Source organism: Salarias fasciatus, chromosome 2 (genome assembly GCF_902148845.1).
Source record: "Salarias fasciatus chromosome 2, fSalaFa1.1, whole genome shotgun sequence".
NCBI lineage: Eukaryota > Metazoa > Chordata > Actinopteri > Blenniiformes > Blenniidae > Salarias > Salarias fasciatus.
The window spans coordinates 21,160,614-21,178,380 of NC_043746.1; the positions used below are offsets into that span (position 1 = coordinate 21,160,614).

Consider the following 17,767-nt stretch of genomic DNA (forward strand, 5'->3'; position numbering starts at 1 on the left):
AAAATTAGAACTCCAAAAGGTGAGGGACGTATCAGGCGGTAGACACGTCAGTAATTGGTGCAAATCATGTGAGAATAATGAGACGTCAACAGGTTCTTTGAGGATCAAACAGTGAATGTTATTTCTATGCAACCTTGATCCAGGCAGGCAGTGATTTGTTGCATTAATGTCGTGGACTATAATTAAAGAATTACCTTGTGAACTCCAGCACATGAAGCAGTTCGTACTTTTCTTCCGTTCCAAGCTAAAGCAAAGAAACACGCAAGTTAACAATCCACAAAGGAAACACCTCAGCCTCAATGTTTTGAAGAAAAGGGGGGGGTTATGTTACGTAGCACAAGCCAATCCTGCAACCCTCCTCCAATCAGCTGTAATTGCACTTTAAATGTGTTTATCAGTTGCCTGCAAAGAGCTGATGGGGACAGAATAACAAGGTAAAATTCAATTAGCTCCCTTAATTGCAGAGACAGCCAGGTACAAGACAGAGTGATTAAGTAGATGCTGAGAGCTTTGAAAGGTCTAATGAAGATAAAGAAATTGGACGGCTGTCGAGGAGACGAGATGTTCTGACCAGGAAGGAGGGAGAGAAAAAAAATAAAAGAACAGAAATGGTTCTGGCCTTTCCTCTTCGGGCTCTTAAAGTGCAATCATCAGGTTAGCCAATTAAGGAAACAGCAGGAAGGCTGACCCGAGCTTTAGAGAGGACACGGTGCCTCGGCTCACGATAGCAGCACGGCAGATGTGAAATTTTCTATTGTCGTGATCCACGGGAATAAAAGCAGGTCTTCTTGTTAGAATTTTTGTTTTTGAGTTTTTGTGTGTGTGCAATGTGGAAAATATGAATTACTGAATTCATTGCACACAGCTAATCTTGAATATGTCGTTGCTATCAGCAGTTGTTTAGCTTCAAAATATTGAAAACAAGAAGAAGCAGAGGGCCAAACTGCAAAGGAACAAAAACTACCAGAACTTCTTAATCCCTGAATATGAATATATAACGCCTAATGATGAATTTATTAAAAGACTGATGCACCGCAAAAGTGTCCAATTTTTCAAGGATTCATGTGGAACAAATTGTGGATGAGATGCAATGATTTCCTGTGATCTCCACGGATTGTCTGGTAGTTACTTACGAGTTATTAAAGTAGATTTTCAAACTACTTTTTTTTATGATACTTCTTGGGAGTCAAACAAACCCATTTAAACAAGGTTCTAAATCTGGTCCAGTTTTTAAGATCTGAATTGATATCAATAATCACATTTATAGACTTTTGCAAATTCAGTGGCAAATAAAATGGATGAAGAGTCCCACACACAGCTCGCTGTGTTTGAAAATGAACTGAAGAACACATATTTCGGTCAATGCAGGACAGAACATGCAAACTAAACACAGAAAGGTCCCAGGTTCCTCCTGCGATGAGGCGAGAGAGCCTCTAACCAATGTTCAGACTCATGGCTGCATCTCCAACCGTATTAATTTAATAAATGTGCTTAAAGAAAGGTCAAGTTTTGAACTGGAGGGAGAGAGTGCGGACTGTTTTCTAAACATGGCCTTTCAGTTGTTCAGCCCTTCAGCTCACAAAGTGAGGCATCCTACAATTTGGTTAAAACTTTGTCTTGTTTGAGGTTATAAACATCATAATCGTGTAAATCAGACAGATTAAATGGGCTCATTTATCAGTAGAACAGCTTTCAAGCCCTTCATATCTACAAACTTACCATTTCCACAATGACGCTGTCAGGAGTTCTACCTGAAAACACGAAGCCGAGGTTCCGTGCGGCTCTCACCAGTGCGCCCTCGTCTGTGAAGCAAACACAGAAATGTTAGGGGGAGAGTAAACCTGCCGAACACACGGCTGAGAGCCTCTCGGTTTAAATGAATCCTGACCTGACATTTATGATGGGAGCCGCATGTGATACACAAACCTGGTTTGTTTTGACACATTTTCAGAGTGAGGGCAGTGACTGAAAGCTGCGACCAGGTAACCTGTGCTGCAGCTTGAATGCGGCTGCTGCAGGGCGGAAAAAAAAAAGCTTTGCTTTTTTTTTTTTTACAGTTCAGTAAACTAGCTTTCTTTTTCAGACATTCCCCACGCAGCTTCAAACCCCAGAGCACCAGAGGACCATGAGTGTCCTGAGGAATCGGGCAAAACAAGCCGCGTCTCTCAACAGATGAAGGCCAGAGTGTATGTATTTATTAAACCATCTTTCCATTTCTGTCATTTCAAATGGCTGACACTCGATAAGTCAGAAATGGTGCTTCATAGTGGCTAAAGCACTAAAATATCCTCAGACAGCCCTTTGTTTCAATTCAGGGCCCACATACAGTCAAATGCCATGTGAGGTGACACAATGAGGAAAACAGTAGCAAAAGACTCAAACTATTGTAAAAAATCATGAGTACACTGTAGAAATGTTCACATTTAACGAAGAGCAGTTAGAGTTTGCAAAGTCTTTCGTGGGTTGCAAAGTTCAACAGGCTAGATGTGTAAAACCCAGATAAAGGGTGTGCCATTTGCATGAGTTACAAATAATGGAAACATGTTTCTATTTAGCGAATGGATGTAAAGCATGATTTTAAAATGCAATGCTTTAAAAAAGTTATGCTTGGTTTTGTTACTGTTAATGTGAGACGTGGTCATTTTCTAGAGTTGCAGATCCTGTTGAAGGGAACGTATGACTGACAGCTGTCTCGGTGTGTTACATTCAGCGGGGAAACTGATAGACTGAGGGATCAGGGTGAGGCTCCAAGAATCAAAGTGACAGACACCATGCATTCTGTAAACAGGAGATTTGATTTTATATTACCATTCCTGGCATTCCTCCCCTGCTGTTCTGATTATATAAAATGCCTTTCATAAAATGCTGGTGCCTGAAGGCTGCGGGGATGCGTTTCATGTACTCGGGCTACACAGGTCACCAGATAGAAAATTAAACACTACAACGAAGAGGAGTATCAAGGGCACAGAGGATCGCACATGCAAAGCACCTGCACCCGGGTCAAGTCAGAGCCGCAGCACCAGCAGTTTATCACGCCGCTTTCAGACCCGCGCCGTTGGACCCGCGGCGCTCGGCCGGGGCAGCAGCAGTTCGGACTAACGAAGAAAAGCCGCTGAGCATCGTGTACGAGCAGAAGAAGCCGGCGTTTCTGCAAATTTGACACTTGCGCCACGGAAGGCCGACACTGTTGCAGGAGCCGAGTCTCTTCTATTTTTAGCTGCAGCTACAGACGAGAGCTCGCGCTGTGCCACTGGGGTCTCAATTTACACGCTGGCTGGCAGAATCACGTGCGTGTGAACATTGTGCGAGGTTCGTGTGCACAATTGTGTTGGAAGTCATTTTGGATTGTGTACCTCTGAGACTGCAATTGTGATTTGCATCATAAAGCCACGAGATAATTTAATAATGTAGCACCAGGAAAAACTACACACCTGCAGGTCACTCGCACTTTAAGGCTTGAAAGCTTTAAACACACACTTTTTTAAGGATTTGAAAAAAAAAAAAAAAAAAAAGCAGCATTTCTGTGGTTTCTCTACCAGTTTTCATCATTGAAGTTATTTAGCCACGGCAGAATAATAACGTTCCCGGGCTGTAACGTGCGAACACTCATCCCACTGGTTTAATACCAGCACAGCGTGATTTTACCCGGAGGCTTTTAATCTAGCAGAGGGTGTGAGGTACCTGGAGATGCTGCTGGTAGGTGATTTTCCATCCATGCGCTCTGGGACTGCAGTGTGACAGATGGCCATCATGGTCATGAACTCCAGGATAACAGCATGTGGGCTACACGGGAGGAGAGGGCACCGTGACTTTTAATGTTCTTTAATAAAACATGGAGCAGAAGCACAACAAGCAGAAGGACCTTGGCGATACTGTAAGTGGAGAGCGATCAAGGGCAGAGTGTAAATACTGAAAACACGCGACGATCGGCCTACTTGAACATGAAACTTTGAATGCAGTAAATTCACAGTTTGGGTTGTTCTCTCATTTACTGAAGAAAAAAAATCCATTGTTGTTTGTGGATAAACCAAAATGGCTTTTTATTTCAAAAATAGAGGATTTCGACACCAATCGAGCAACAACATGTATTAAAAAAAATAACACCTTCAAACCTTTTGACTAATAAAAACAATATTCGTAATTGCAGTAAAATGGCTTCAGGAATGTCCACAATGGTCTACATTATAATTTCCATTTATTGATAATCAATTACAGAAACAAAACATAATAAGTACTGAAAATGGAAAAGGTGGAACATCAAAACCCAGGATTATGATATTTAAGAATAATGTAGGCTATCTGAAATACCCAGTTATTTCTTTTTAATTTACATAAAATTACTGATTATTAAGTAGTTGTACATTATGTAGTATATTTAGTATTGGGATTCATAATTGATTGAGGAATCACTTGCAACGTCCAACAGAATTATTGGGGATTTTAGGCTGGCCACTGACAAGGGATGATTTTGTTGAAGGCAAAGCATTGGAAACCTTTTTTTTTTTTTTTGCATATTTGGAAGAATTCCTCCCTCCATTATGGAGACACACAATGATATTGAATTTAACTGAAAACATCAGAAAATTGACTCCAGTCCATTGTGGATACAACATCACTTTCTAAGAATCACACTTGAGCCTAATTATTCATTACGGCCATAAAATGTAAGAATAATAGTATCTAAGCAGCCATTAAAGTCTCCGTGTTGATCCACAGTCAGTCTGAGGTGTGTCACTCTCTGAAATTAATCTGGCTTCAGCTCTCACTGCTCAAGTTTGGCCAGACAAACGACAGCTGGTCAAGAGCCAAAAGGATTCCACATAACTTGTCAGCAGCTGACAGACACACTGCTTTTTCGGCCAATACAAATTTGATTTAGTCAAGGGAAAAAAACACACACGCGCACACACACCACACACACACACACAGCCTAACCTATATTCTGAGGGCTTTTGTCTTTAATGAGGGAAACAGTATGACTAAGTTGCCACGGGGTCGACTCAGACAGGCATGCTGAGGCTCTGTCTGAGGCTCCAGGACCACCAGCTTGTAGTCACTGACCACAGCTGAGGCAGAGATATCAGCGCCCGCAGCTCGACAACAGGACTGAATAATGCAGCGGCGGCACCAACGGCGCTCCGGCTGCGGATCCGAACAATGAGCTCAATGGCAGACGAGCCAGATATTCTGAGCGAACACGGCTCTCGCAAATCTGTAGTCATTCTGAAAATACACAGCAGATCTGAGAGATATTTTATCTGCCTTTTGAAGTATGTTAAGGTCTTACAAACACCCCTGCTATAAAAAGATTACCGAAAACAGCCTCTGTCACTCCGCCGCTCAGGCAGAATGTGTGCTTTCTCAAAGTACCGTCGACTGTGTTGTTCTGTCGGTGGTGGACGCCGTGATGAGAGGACCCGGGACGGGAACAAAGGAGCAAATGATGAATGGAGGGGGAGGAGGAGCGAATCAAAGGGCTTCTGGTAAATTAAAACACAGAGTCAATTACAGTCCAGGTGGCTGCGAGAGTCTCTCTGTATCCGGGCAGCATGCTAATCTGGTCTGAGATGACAGGTATCTCTGAAGGACATGTCAGGGTGTGTGTGTGTATTTTTACACCGACAGTGAGTTCACGTTGTTAAACTATTATCCCTTCTTTACTGACTATCAAAAGGTCTAGTTTTTTCACTGGTTAAAATTACAGTTAAATGTACTTTTGAATAGATTTATAGACGATCGTCCCATTTGGCATCTGCGTGCTGTTTCAGTCGGCCAGTCTGGCCTAATGATGACAAGACTCAAGTAAATAAAAGCCTGCAGTCATTGTGCGAAGCCAAGAAGCGAAGGAGCCAACCAGCACTCATAAATTACTTCTGTTTTCCCAAATTTAACAACAGGACACTGTGTGTTAATTACTGGCTTTAAAGGGATTTTTAGGGCAGCTTTGTTTTTCTTCTGATTGTACAAGGTATTAAGCGTCCAATGTGCCAAGGTAGAGCACACCCTGGATGATCACCAGGTAAAAACTGAGAAAGAAAAACACACACACTCACAATCACGTCATACTTCTGCCTCGAGTTCCGATTCATTGAGAGCTGTCAGAGTAATAGAGGCACATTCGTGTGTGAGACAACTGAGGGCGGTGGGACCCTCGACAGGCTCTCCGAACTTTGCTCTGACGGCAACAATTAGATGTGACAGTTAATCCTGCGCTGGCCGCACTGCCAGCGATCACACCACACTGACTGCTGGGAAACCTGTGACAGACGCTCATCACTTCGGACGTGGCCAGTGTGGAAAGAGCGGACGGGTCGGGTCGGGGGGGGGGACAAAAAAAACGGGACGGAGAACCCCGGCGTGCGAGCAAAACAAACTCCCACTGCAGCTCTGCAGGCGGAGAACATGTCCAGTGACTCAAGAGAACATGAAAAGCAGCCGGAGGGGATGTTTATTTTTGTCGGCACTATTAATTCCCCTCTTCTCTAGACCGCCGTCCCCTTCAACACAGTATCAACATTACGCCTACAAACAGCCAGCAGCCACGCAACACTGTGGTTAATGATCAGGGTAGTGAGGAGGTGCGCCTGATGGTCATGAGTGTTTATGTTGTGAGGAAATTGGGACTTGAATGAAATGTGTTGCTTTATTCTGATATCAGGACTTCTGTATGATGGGTAAAATCAATATTATTACCCATCTTCTGATCATGGCGCCTGTTGGTGGAGGATATACGTGTTCATTAGCAATTGACCGCTACGTTCACAAAATATGAGCATCAAGATTTTGGATATTACAAAGTTCAGATTCAGATCTTCTCCAAAAGTGCAGTTGTTTCACGATGCAGTGACTAGTGTAGAAAAAGAGATGAACCAGAGAGTCGCAGGTGGCAAAGGCTCATTGATACATGGAGGCCTCAACTCGCAACTTAAAGGATTTCAAAGGGGCAGCTGCGGCTCAGCTGGTGGAGCAGGTCTGATCCTCCATCTCGCTCCATCCGTGTGTCCTCGGGCAATGCGCGCTGCTGTTGGTGTGTGAAATTACTAGGATTCACATCAGTGTTACGATGTTAAGAGACGACCACCATCAACAGAGTATTAGTCTGATTATTAATGATCAAGCATCACCACCAGAGATGCAATGAGATTGTGGTTTCAAAACAGCGGTTGTTCCTGCACCATAATTAGAAAGTGGGCGAGATGATATCAATACGAAGCTGAAGCAAATCTGAGAGCGACTCAACGTGCGGAGAGATTCTGCTGTCATAACAAAGCAAATATCACAGAGGGATTACGGCTCTCCCTGGGCGGCGCTACTGTATGTAATTAAATGTGACATTCCGCCTCCCCCACATGGAGCTGCAGCCGAGTGACTCAAACAGCCAATCCATCACGTTCTAACGCGACCACAGGTGGCCGCCGCCGCTTCTTTTCCACAAAACACAAACACATTCGACCGCCTGCGTTTTGGAAAAGAGTATTACCCCACAATCACTGGCGGTCCCCTGACAGTCTCAGATCGGTGAATGAATGAAGCCGGTCTCGATTTTGCGAACCACCGAAGCATCGTATGCTGACGTGTGTATATATTTTGTAGGGTGTTCCACCACATCCTCTGGAGAATGTACAACAGTGGCTTTAAATTTGTCAAAACTTGTTTCTTGGGGGGAAAAAAGATGAATGTCATACAAAATTGGAGATTTTCCATTAATAGAAAAACACAATACAGAGGCCAACACAATGTATGCAAAACGGCAAAATGGACATAATGTGACGCTCACAATTACGTTCAGAAACCTTCTTAATTTAGTCCAGTTGCTGCAGGCAGACAGCGGGGATCCGCGGCAGTACTTACGTGATTACTTTGGAGGTTTTCCAGTAAGCTCGGGTCATTAAATCCAGCCTCGTCCGACGAGTGTGTGCTGTGCCTGGAAAGAAGGGACGCGGAAGTCAAAACAAGAGAACACACTAACACACACACACACACACACACACACACACACACACACACACACACTCTTCACAGCAACACCGAACAGCAGACAGCCCGGTAAAAACATGCTGTCCGGAGACTGGGGCGGAGACCAGTGAAGAGAAAATTATCTGCATCATGATCGTATCGTCGGATAACAAAACTCGACAGCAGCTGTGCGTTACTTTTGTGCACTTAAAGATCCTCAAAGGCTGCGTGGAATATTGGCTTTTACTCCAGCTTTAAAGGAACATTAAATTAAACACGAAATCAAATCATGGTAGCAAATCTAAGACTGAAACAAGCATTTGCTTTAGTTTTACCACATATTATGTATAAACAAACTATACCCATTATAGTTACAAAGTCAATTCAGCTCCATGAAGGATTTTCACTTTAAACCGTATTCCAAAAAACAAATTACCAAAGAACAGTGATACCATAGAAGGCAAACTACAATCTGACAAGCTAGAATCAATTCAAATTTGCCAAGTTTAATTGAAAAAAAAATAAATAAAGAAAGCAGAATATGATTCTGAATTCATTAGATGCGAGTAAAACAAATGACTTGCAATCCAAACAAGAGATTAAAATATGGCTCATTTGTATGAATTCCTATAAAAAGATTTACATTAATCCGTTACTGATCTCTTTACAGCTTGGAGTGAAACAACTGATCAGAAAGGAGACGGACACGGAGATGATGTGCTGAAAAACACTGAAACCTCCGCTCGCCAGCTTCCATTCACCCATTGTGACCATTTCTGGCACAGATGTCATCAGTGTGTTCACCAGTTACTGTAAATTCCTGCATACTTTGATTAAATCAAAGGTGCAACCACAGTTTGTCAATGACCGATGCATTCAAAATGTCACAATTTGGCCCTGAAGTGTCCTGAGCAGATACAGAGGAGAGCTTAGTAAACGTTTTGAAACTCAATTTTATGTACCTGCAGACTTCCTTAATCACATTTGTGTGGAGCTCCGATCACAGCTCGATCATTTCCTAATACAGACTTTTGAAAAATATGCATTTGAGCTTTGATCGACACTAGTAATAGAGTAACTCTAAATGAAATTACTTTGAGTGTGGGAGTACCTAATCAAATGCTGACCAAGTGTTTTCAACGTTTTTTGTTTGTTTTTTTTAGCTGAAGCTACTTGCAAAGAGCGTGGCGGTCTGGAGCGGATGTCAAGCTAGTAATAGCATAGTGAGTGCTGCGTGCTCCCAGTATTGACATCTGTTGAGTGAAGTATTAACCACAACGCAGGCAGAATGCAAATGCCGGCTCCCCTGGGCGTCAATAATATGATTTACAGTGCGACTGTTCGGGATTCTGTCTGAGCTGGCACAAGCAGATCATTCCTCCGAGAAAGAAATGTCCAAAAACGGGACATCATTATTATTTCACGATGCACAAAGAATCCATGCTCATACATTTATTCACAATCCTGTTTATATCATATTCTCCTTGGTCATTCCCATTAATAATAGATGCGCCCCCCTTTGCTTGGGAAAAAGGAAAAGAAAAAAACAATGCATTAGGAAGTGTGCACAGGGACAGCAGACATGCTGAATATCTGGCAGACAAATGAGACCGCAGTACTCATCCATTAATCAAACCAAAGCCTAATAAATGGCTGGAATCACAATAATCTCTCATACTTGCACCAGAAATACATTTTGTTTTTGGCAAGATGCAAAATAACGGCACGCCATAAATTCGTTAGAAATACAAGAAAAGAAGTGTATTTCTCAATGACAACAAAAGACCATGTTCTACTGGAGAAAATCACAATTTGGACAGCAAAAAGGAAAGACTTTTTTTCCCCCATCCCTTTAAGAGTGGCTTTGGGCAGTGATTTTTGTATGTAGCCACCAGCCGCTCACTGGCTGTCCAGCGCCGATCGATTCATGATTCCGTGATAAATAGAGACCAATAGATCAGGCGGACAGCAGCTTTGTCCACAGCACTGGGGTTTGATAGAAACGTTACAGAGGCTGCCATTAGCAACCGTAAGTCTTTATAGTCCCACAGGATATGCTGTTGAGATCCCAGCGAGCCAACCGGGGAGCTGGCTAGTAAAGCTTCCATCTCCCGCACAGAAAATGGAGGTTTGGAGGGAAGGGATTAATGGGAGGGAAGACAGCTGTGCAATTAAACGGCAGGGCTGGTGTCAATATTCTCTAAAATTGCATCAATGCGTTGGAGGTTAAAGAGATTCATCACACTTCCAGGGCTTAGGATAATATCTCACTGAGGAATCGGAACACAGTTCAGACGTGTGAATGCTTCAACATTAACCCAATAGCTCCAAGAACTGAGTTTGCAAAAAAAAAAACAAAAAAAAACATTACACTCATTTTGAAAACAGCAGATTTGTAAATGTATACCAGACATGAAGACATGGGGGAATCCTGCAAAAACAATGCATGCACAAATCTTCATCATAGATAATCTATAAGGCGTCAAACTGGTCTGAAATTGCTTTCAGGAAGGTGCAATCAAATCTTCTTGTTTCATGATTTCTGCAGCCTGAAGTGTGGATGTTAGTTGCATCAATTCACTACAACAGTATGGATTTGATTAAATATGCAGTTATAGGTCTGTATTTTTTGTTTGTTTTTGGTCTATTGGTCTTACTTAATGTGGACTGCATGAACAGAAATTGTAACGATGGCCAGTCATAAAAAAACCTGCCAATAATGTAGTAACTTTAGCATCAGCATCCATTAAAAAAGAAACAACTCCTGCTGAAAACACAATAATGCATCAACTGAATTTCTTGGTTTTCTGTGCTTCTGAAATAGGTAGTCAGACTCAAAGTAAATGTTAGTTGTTGAGACAGTGGATAAAAAGGAGAGACATAATTTGTTCTTTCACATTTTACACTTTGAAACATCGTCTCATTTTGGCTCCATATGTTTGACGCCCCTGACCTCAAGTGCCACCAACACTCCCAAATCATTTAGAACGGAGGAGTCTCTGAACCTCCAGCAGTGGCGGAGCGCTCCGTGTGGATTGCCATTGCGAGGCTTGGTAGGGAGGATGCTCAGTTATTGGCTATCTGCCAGCACACGGAGGCCCGGTCACTATGGGAACCAGAGTGCTGGCTGTTCAGTCAATAACCCGGGATCTGCTCCAGATCAAACCCGTGACTCAACATGCCGTCCTGCTCCGGCGAGGCCGAGGAAATTAACTCGCACCAGAGACTTTTAGAGGATCTCACCGGGGATTCATAACACTTGTTTTAAAAAAAAGAACCAAAATTTAAATGACACTCAGATTGTAATTCTATTTCATCCACCACCAAAATACTCTCATCAATCATTCAGCGGGCTGTGTCTCTAACCTATGTTGTGGATAAAAAAGCATCTAACCCAGTTTTCCACAGAGGAGAAACAGCAATATCAGAGACATGCTTTCAAGAAAGCTGGCAGATTCCAGAATCAACATTTTGGCGTAATAGGCATCAACAAACAGGCTCAATCCCATGCAAAATAGATGAGACACACCCATGCTGTTACTGCAGGTCTCAAAACTACAGCAGATGGATTCAGGGAGCAGGACTGAGTGAGTACGAGTGTAGCTGCGACCTCCGGAGTTATTTCATGTGAACATACCAAGCTGCACAACTTCAGCCTCAACACAACATACGGTGAAACACACTCCTCCGCCAAGCCTGCTCACGTCTGTTAGGAAGCCACAGTATTCTGTCATCCTCAGATATATACAGTTTGGAGCTCACATCAACAGGTATACAGGTATACAACAGCCACAGTCACACACACGTCCCGGGAGGACTGAACGCACAAGGGAAAAGAAAACACACACACACGCACTGAGGTATTGTGCTCAAAGTCACGAGTTCCACGAAGCAAGGCAGCACTGATACATCACAAAAAGCCAAGAGCGCAAAAGAAACACAGAAGAGAGGGAAAAAAAACAACAACAATCATGGTCATTTCACACCCATCATCTTACCAGTCGTCCTCTGTAAAACTACCCTCCTCAGGCTCAGGGACGTGACTGTTGAGGCGAAGGTGGAGAACAAAAAGCAGCTTGTTGACAAGAGTCTTCAGTTTGCATGGTGTGTGAGTGTGCACACGGCGGGGTTGCGGTTCGTACGGGATCGTTTAAGAGGAGTTAAATGTGGCAGGAGGTCAGAGCCGGGTGTTGGGAGGAGGTTGGAAGCAGTGATAACAGCAAGGTCTTTAATTGTCGCTGCGACAATGTCACAGTTTGATCACTGTGGGAAAAGCCTGATTTTTTTTTTTCAATTTTGCAGCATTGTAGGCTCGACTCAAAGCAAATTTCTTTCTCACAGCTGGACTAAAGTTAACCAGCTTTGCACACTAATCTGAATGGTGACTGGAATAAATATAACTTTCAACTGTACAAAAGACGATTACTGTATACTAAATCATTAAGGAAGCATATATTGGTCATTCTACATTCACAATTCATCAGACAAGTGACTTCATAATGCACTGTATGTTTGACTTCCCTGCTGGAAAAAGAAAAGAAAAAAATAGAAAAAGCTAAATATCGATCATGGCAGCAGAAGCAGGTCTTATCTTTCAATAGATTCAAACAAGCATAACAAAGTAAAAAGCATCGTAAGAATCTAAATCTGGTCAGAGAGCACTCCGACATCAAAATCATATGAAGCGTCAATTCTGAGCGGACGGACATCAGAGCAAGATTCTGGGAAGTGTGAGGACGGAGTGCGCTCCACTCAGCGTTGCAGCCCTCCATTTGATTTCAGCCTCCGTTCGGCTGATACGCCGAGCCTCTTGCTTTTGTACGGTCGATAATATTAACCTATTTGTCAGTATGAAGACAACATTACATCAATAGACGCATACAACAACATTTTCAGAATTTCCAAAAAATTTCAAACATACTTTTGTCATTTATTATTTTCTTGGTCTTTTTTTTTTTTTCTTTAAACAGAAATTTGCTCAAGTCTTCTTTCTGAGAGCCTTTCTAACCGAAACCGTATCTCTCCCTCAGAGTTGGACTCCAATCCAGTGGAATTAATTAATGTCTACACCCTTGGGGATGGCTTTATTAATTACAGCAGCACTTAATTTGTGGTTAGGAACACATGCGGGCGGTGAAATCGGGGGGTTTGTGTGTGTGTGTGTGTGTGTGTGTGGGCACCAAATTAAGTCACACTGCACAGTAAGAGCTAAACATATGCTTGTTTATTCATTAGTATGAAGACGTGTCATGTTTTAAATCTGGATTTACTTCGTCTTTTCGTTTGCACAACATTACGACACCTTCCTCATGCAGACGGAGACTATATCTTGGGTAAAAAAGGCTAAAAATAAGCATTCAAGTAGGCTAATTGCAGAATTTAAAGTTTAATAAGACAATGACAGCCGAAGAACTTTTATATTCATATTTCATGACTAACCTAAGGCGAGCCGAGAGCTGAAAGCATCCAGGATGAGGAGGACTGATGGAGCGGGCGGTCTGGGTTTGAGAGAGTGCGTCGGCTTCAAGCAAGTCTGTGTGTTTCATTTTTGGGTGAACGCAACAAAGATGAACAAAGAGTTTCATATTATGAAACCATTATGTGGTTTCAGAGATTTCATCAGTGCTGCTTTGTGCTGTGAAGTGTTACCTTTGTGAGAACTTGTAAAGAAAGAACTGCTGCGGTCCTTCAGTCCCCACAGATATGTATTATATAGAAATACAGATGATTTCAATCATTTTCAATAATGCTGGCCTTTCTCCAACTTATGATTACAGCTACAAAAACACACAAATTTTTATTGAATTCTGGCTTCAGGATTTATTTCCGTACATTTATAAGTATGTTACCATGGCAACTTCGCCTATGTGGCAGCGTTTCGATATTACTGTGTTTGTGCTTATTAGAAATGTGTGACAGTGGTGAACCCGGTTTAACTGTACAGCAGGACTGTGGAAGCCCTGGGAGTCACTGTAATTATATTTCTTTTCTTTCAAGTAGCTTTTTAATTTCCTTTATCACAAAGTGTCAAGGCATTGCGGATATCAGAAGTGTGCATGTCAAATCCTGTCAGACTCGACTTTAATAGGGTTAAAAAGGGCTGAAACACTGACTGTCTCATGAACAGTTAGAAAAGTGTAGTTTTGTGAAGGATTCAGTTGAAAAAGCTCAAATAAAGAACAAAGAGCAAGTATTCCCTATTCACGTCTTGAAAATACAGTTAGTAATACAGCTATTACCAGTTTGTACGCCCGCACATCTCTTGTTACCAAAAAAGCGAGAAGTAAATAAAAACATTTGAGGCATCATCAAAACAGCCTTGCCTCATTAAAGCCCGTCTTCCACCCTCATGCTACGAAACACTCATCCATATTTATCGGTTGCGTAAGAGGGAGTCCTCATTTCAGAGATTCAAAGAAAAGCCTCTCCACCTCGACTGAAGGGAGGACAGACTGCTGCCCGACTTCAGTCAGGAGGGCGGAGCGCTCGTCTCTGATGTCCGGCTGGACTGACCCAGTTAAATATTAAAAAAAAAAAAAAAAAAAAAAAAAAAAGGAAAAGACCGTATGTAGCACTGAACATGACGTACCAAAAATGACACAATTTTTGAGTCTGGAGGTATCACGTCAGCAACATGAACGGCACAACTACGCTTCATTGAGAGGTTGGTTGCTGAGCTCAGAGGCTGAAGAAAGAGCGAGTAATGGAGGAAAAAAAAAAAAACCAAAACACTGGTATTTTCCTTCAGTCTGCACTTCATCAATCATGTCCTCAATTGAAAACTAATGGGATTAATCTCGTCCTGTCACGCCTGCTTTGGTGCTGTAAAGACACTCGGGCTCCCCCACTTGTTTTCGCGACTGAGACTAATTATCGACGGACAAAAATGAAAGGGGGGGGGGGGGGGGGGGGGGGACATTAGCGGCTGATTTAATGAAATGCTACACTGGATGAGTTTTATTTCGCTGGAGCAGAGGAAATAAGTATCAGATTCCACGTTTGTGATCACCACTTGTGGGAAATACTAATCAGTGAAGCCGGGTGGCACAGACACGACAAACAGAGGACGAGGTGCCTGCAAAGGAGAGGGTGAAGCGCCTTTGCTTCAAAAAAAGAAAAAAAAAACATCTCTGGCTTTTATTTATAGTTTATGTTGAGAGGAGCACTGATGCAGCTGCTAATGAGAAGGCGAGGGAGGAGAGAGGAACGCCAGATGTACAACGATGCACACTCGGCATTTAATGAAGGATGAGGAGGAGGAGGAGGAGGAGGAGGAGGGGAGGAGGGGAGGGAGGGAGAGGGAGAGAGGAAGAGGGACGGGCTTCAAAAAAACCACAACGTACCCGTAGGCCACTCCGGCGATGGTGCACTTTTTGAACTGCATTACATTGCAGGTCAGAGTTCCCGTCTTGTCAGAGAAAATGTACTTTACCTGTAAGAGGGAGAAGAGGCAGAGATCAACACCGGCTGCAGAATAAGAGCTCTTTCAAACACAGCGTTGCGTACCTGCCCTAATTCTTCATTCAGATTGGAGGTTCGGGCCATGGCAGGAGTGTTTGTCGGCTCGTACAGCATATCCGTGTCCTTGAAGCAATCGCAGAAGAGCATTAAGACAAATTGTTTTGTACAGCAATTTAGGAAAAAAGGGTATTCAAAGGACTAATATAAACAAGAGCACAATTGTTAGGTAATGATTGATCTTTTCTTCTGACGCTTCACTTCAGTCCACTTTCCTGTCAGGAAATACTGATCCAGCAGGAGCTGTGGGTTGAGATGCCAGCAGAGATCTGCCCTGAATGCTGCTAAAAAAATTACTTGCGAGGGTTTCACTTAAAAATTTAATGAAGAAAAGAAGCCTCAAATAACTCTGGAGGGAAGAAGAAAAAGAAAAAAAAAAATACTGAACTCCTCCAGCGAGTTATCTGATGGGGTTGTTCTTGGCGCTCTCACACACAAGCAGAAGTCAACACATAATGTTTTCATAAGAATACGTAACCATAGCAACCACGTATTCTAACTGAACGTATTACTTCATTTCTTCCCCCCTAAATAGGCAAATGTTTTATGAAATTATTGGTGCCTAAACACAACAAATATTCCCTAAATCATCAAGATGCTAATGTGTTTTTGATGATTTTGTGGTTATTAAACGGCTCTGAACACCAACTGCTCATGTGGCACGGGGAGTAAAACTCCAAATTAAACACAGAGATCACATCCAAAGCAGCCAGAACGCGTTCTTTCATTACCTCTGTGTTTCATTCCCAGCAGCTCAGAGAAATAACTGACTCTTCAGCTGATAAACGCTCATCTACATTCACTAAATAGAAATTTCAGCCGAATTAATTAAAATCCGAGAAACACTGTCCCCTGAAAAGGTCATTTCATTCGTCCACAGTCGTTCTGACTCACCCAGTTGATGAAAAATGCCTGAATGAACTTGATAACCTCCAGTGTGACCAGTAGGCTGATGGGTATCAGGTTGTTGAACAGGATGATGAAGGTAAGAAAGTTGAGGCCAAAGTTTGCAGCCCCGCCATCTATCAGGGGACAAGTTGTGAACAAAGGGAAGTGATACACAGAACAGTCATCAGAGTTGGCTTCTAAATTAAAAAAAAAAAAAAAAAAAAAAGGTCAGTAGTTAAATGAAAATGCCCAAAGCTACTTCCAGCCAATGACCAACATTATCCCAATTCAGGGAATGCGTTGGGCTAATATTGTGCATTAGCTGGAATTAACCATTTCTTCCACCCAACCTCATCCTCTTACAACTCAACCGATTAGCAGTCCAATTGAAATGTCCCAAAAACAGTATCAAAGTAGGGAGTAGGGACTGGAGTATCTCAAATGTCATTAGTGTCACAGCAGCAGCCTTGGCATCCAGCATGATCCAGGCAATGAGTTCCACAAAGCACTATGCAAAATGATGCTGGTCTCCCAAAAGCCCCGGCCAATTGGCAAAAAAATGATCGACATGTAGCCCCACTGACATCAAACATGAAGACAGGAGGGGTGTGATTTACCTTTCCTCAGCTTGCAGGAGGTGCAAATGTTACCTTCCTCAACCCAAGCCTTGATGTTAGCTTTGCGGTTGAGAGGGCCAGCCCTTCCCCATGACACAACGGTTTGCAAAAAAAACAAAAGAACTGGATGGCACAGAAGGGAGTGGCAGAATGGAAGCTACTGCTACAACGACACATGGAGGAGGGAGGACTTGTTCAGGAGTGAGGGGGGGGGGGAGAAGACAGACAAGTCGGATGCTTTCAAGACAACAAGGAGGGAGATTCAGTCCACGGCACATTCTCAACCAAGAAGAAGTGGAAAAGAGTGGGCGGATCGTGCCACCAAAGAGGTTTGGCTGCAAATCGTGATCAATACATCAAGTCGTGTCGCTCGATTCTAGGAGTTAGCCTGATGCGTTAAAACAGGACGTCTGTTATTTGATGAGAGGTTAAAACTAGTGGAGTCAATAAGAAACGAACCTGGCAAGTCAGTACATGCACGCCTCAAACAACTGCAAGACTGAACTGAATGTGTCTACTTAACTGAAATATGATAATTATTTGAATACATAATGTGACCAAAGTGACTCTAAAATAAAGGGTGTGATCTTTCTAAGTAAACTTTACTTGGGTTTCACATGACATGTCGGCATTGAGGGCGAGGGGGGGAAAAAACTCACACTTCTTCAACACCATGCTAAAAGCAGAAGTGTGACAAATATATGGTTACCAAGATGTCAGCCAAGAAAGCAGCCGCTTGCACAGATACTCTGCGGGAGCTCAGCGGTGTGGCCAGAAAACACGCGACG

The 17,767-nt window shown here is 42.8% G+C and overlaps 1 long non-coding RNA gene across 1 annotated transcript; it reads right to left on the reverse strand.

The window, feature by feature from the left end:
* Positions 1–178: 178 nt before the first annotated feature.
* On the reverse strand, positions 179–3,694 carry LOC115402773 (uncharacterized). Its single transcript, XR_003933162.1, has 3 exons — positions 3,682–3,694; positions 1,720–1,802; positions 179–244 (listed from the first exon to the last, which is right to left on the reverse strand). It is a non-coding gene; the product is annotated as an uncharacterized LOC115402773 (long non-coding RNA).
* Positions 3,695–17,767: the final 14,073 nt, after the last annotated feature.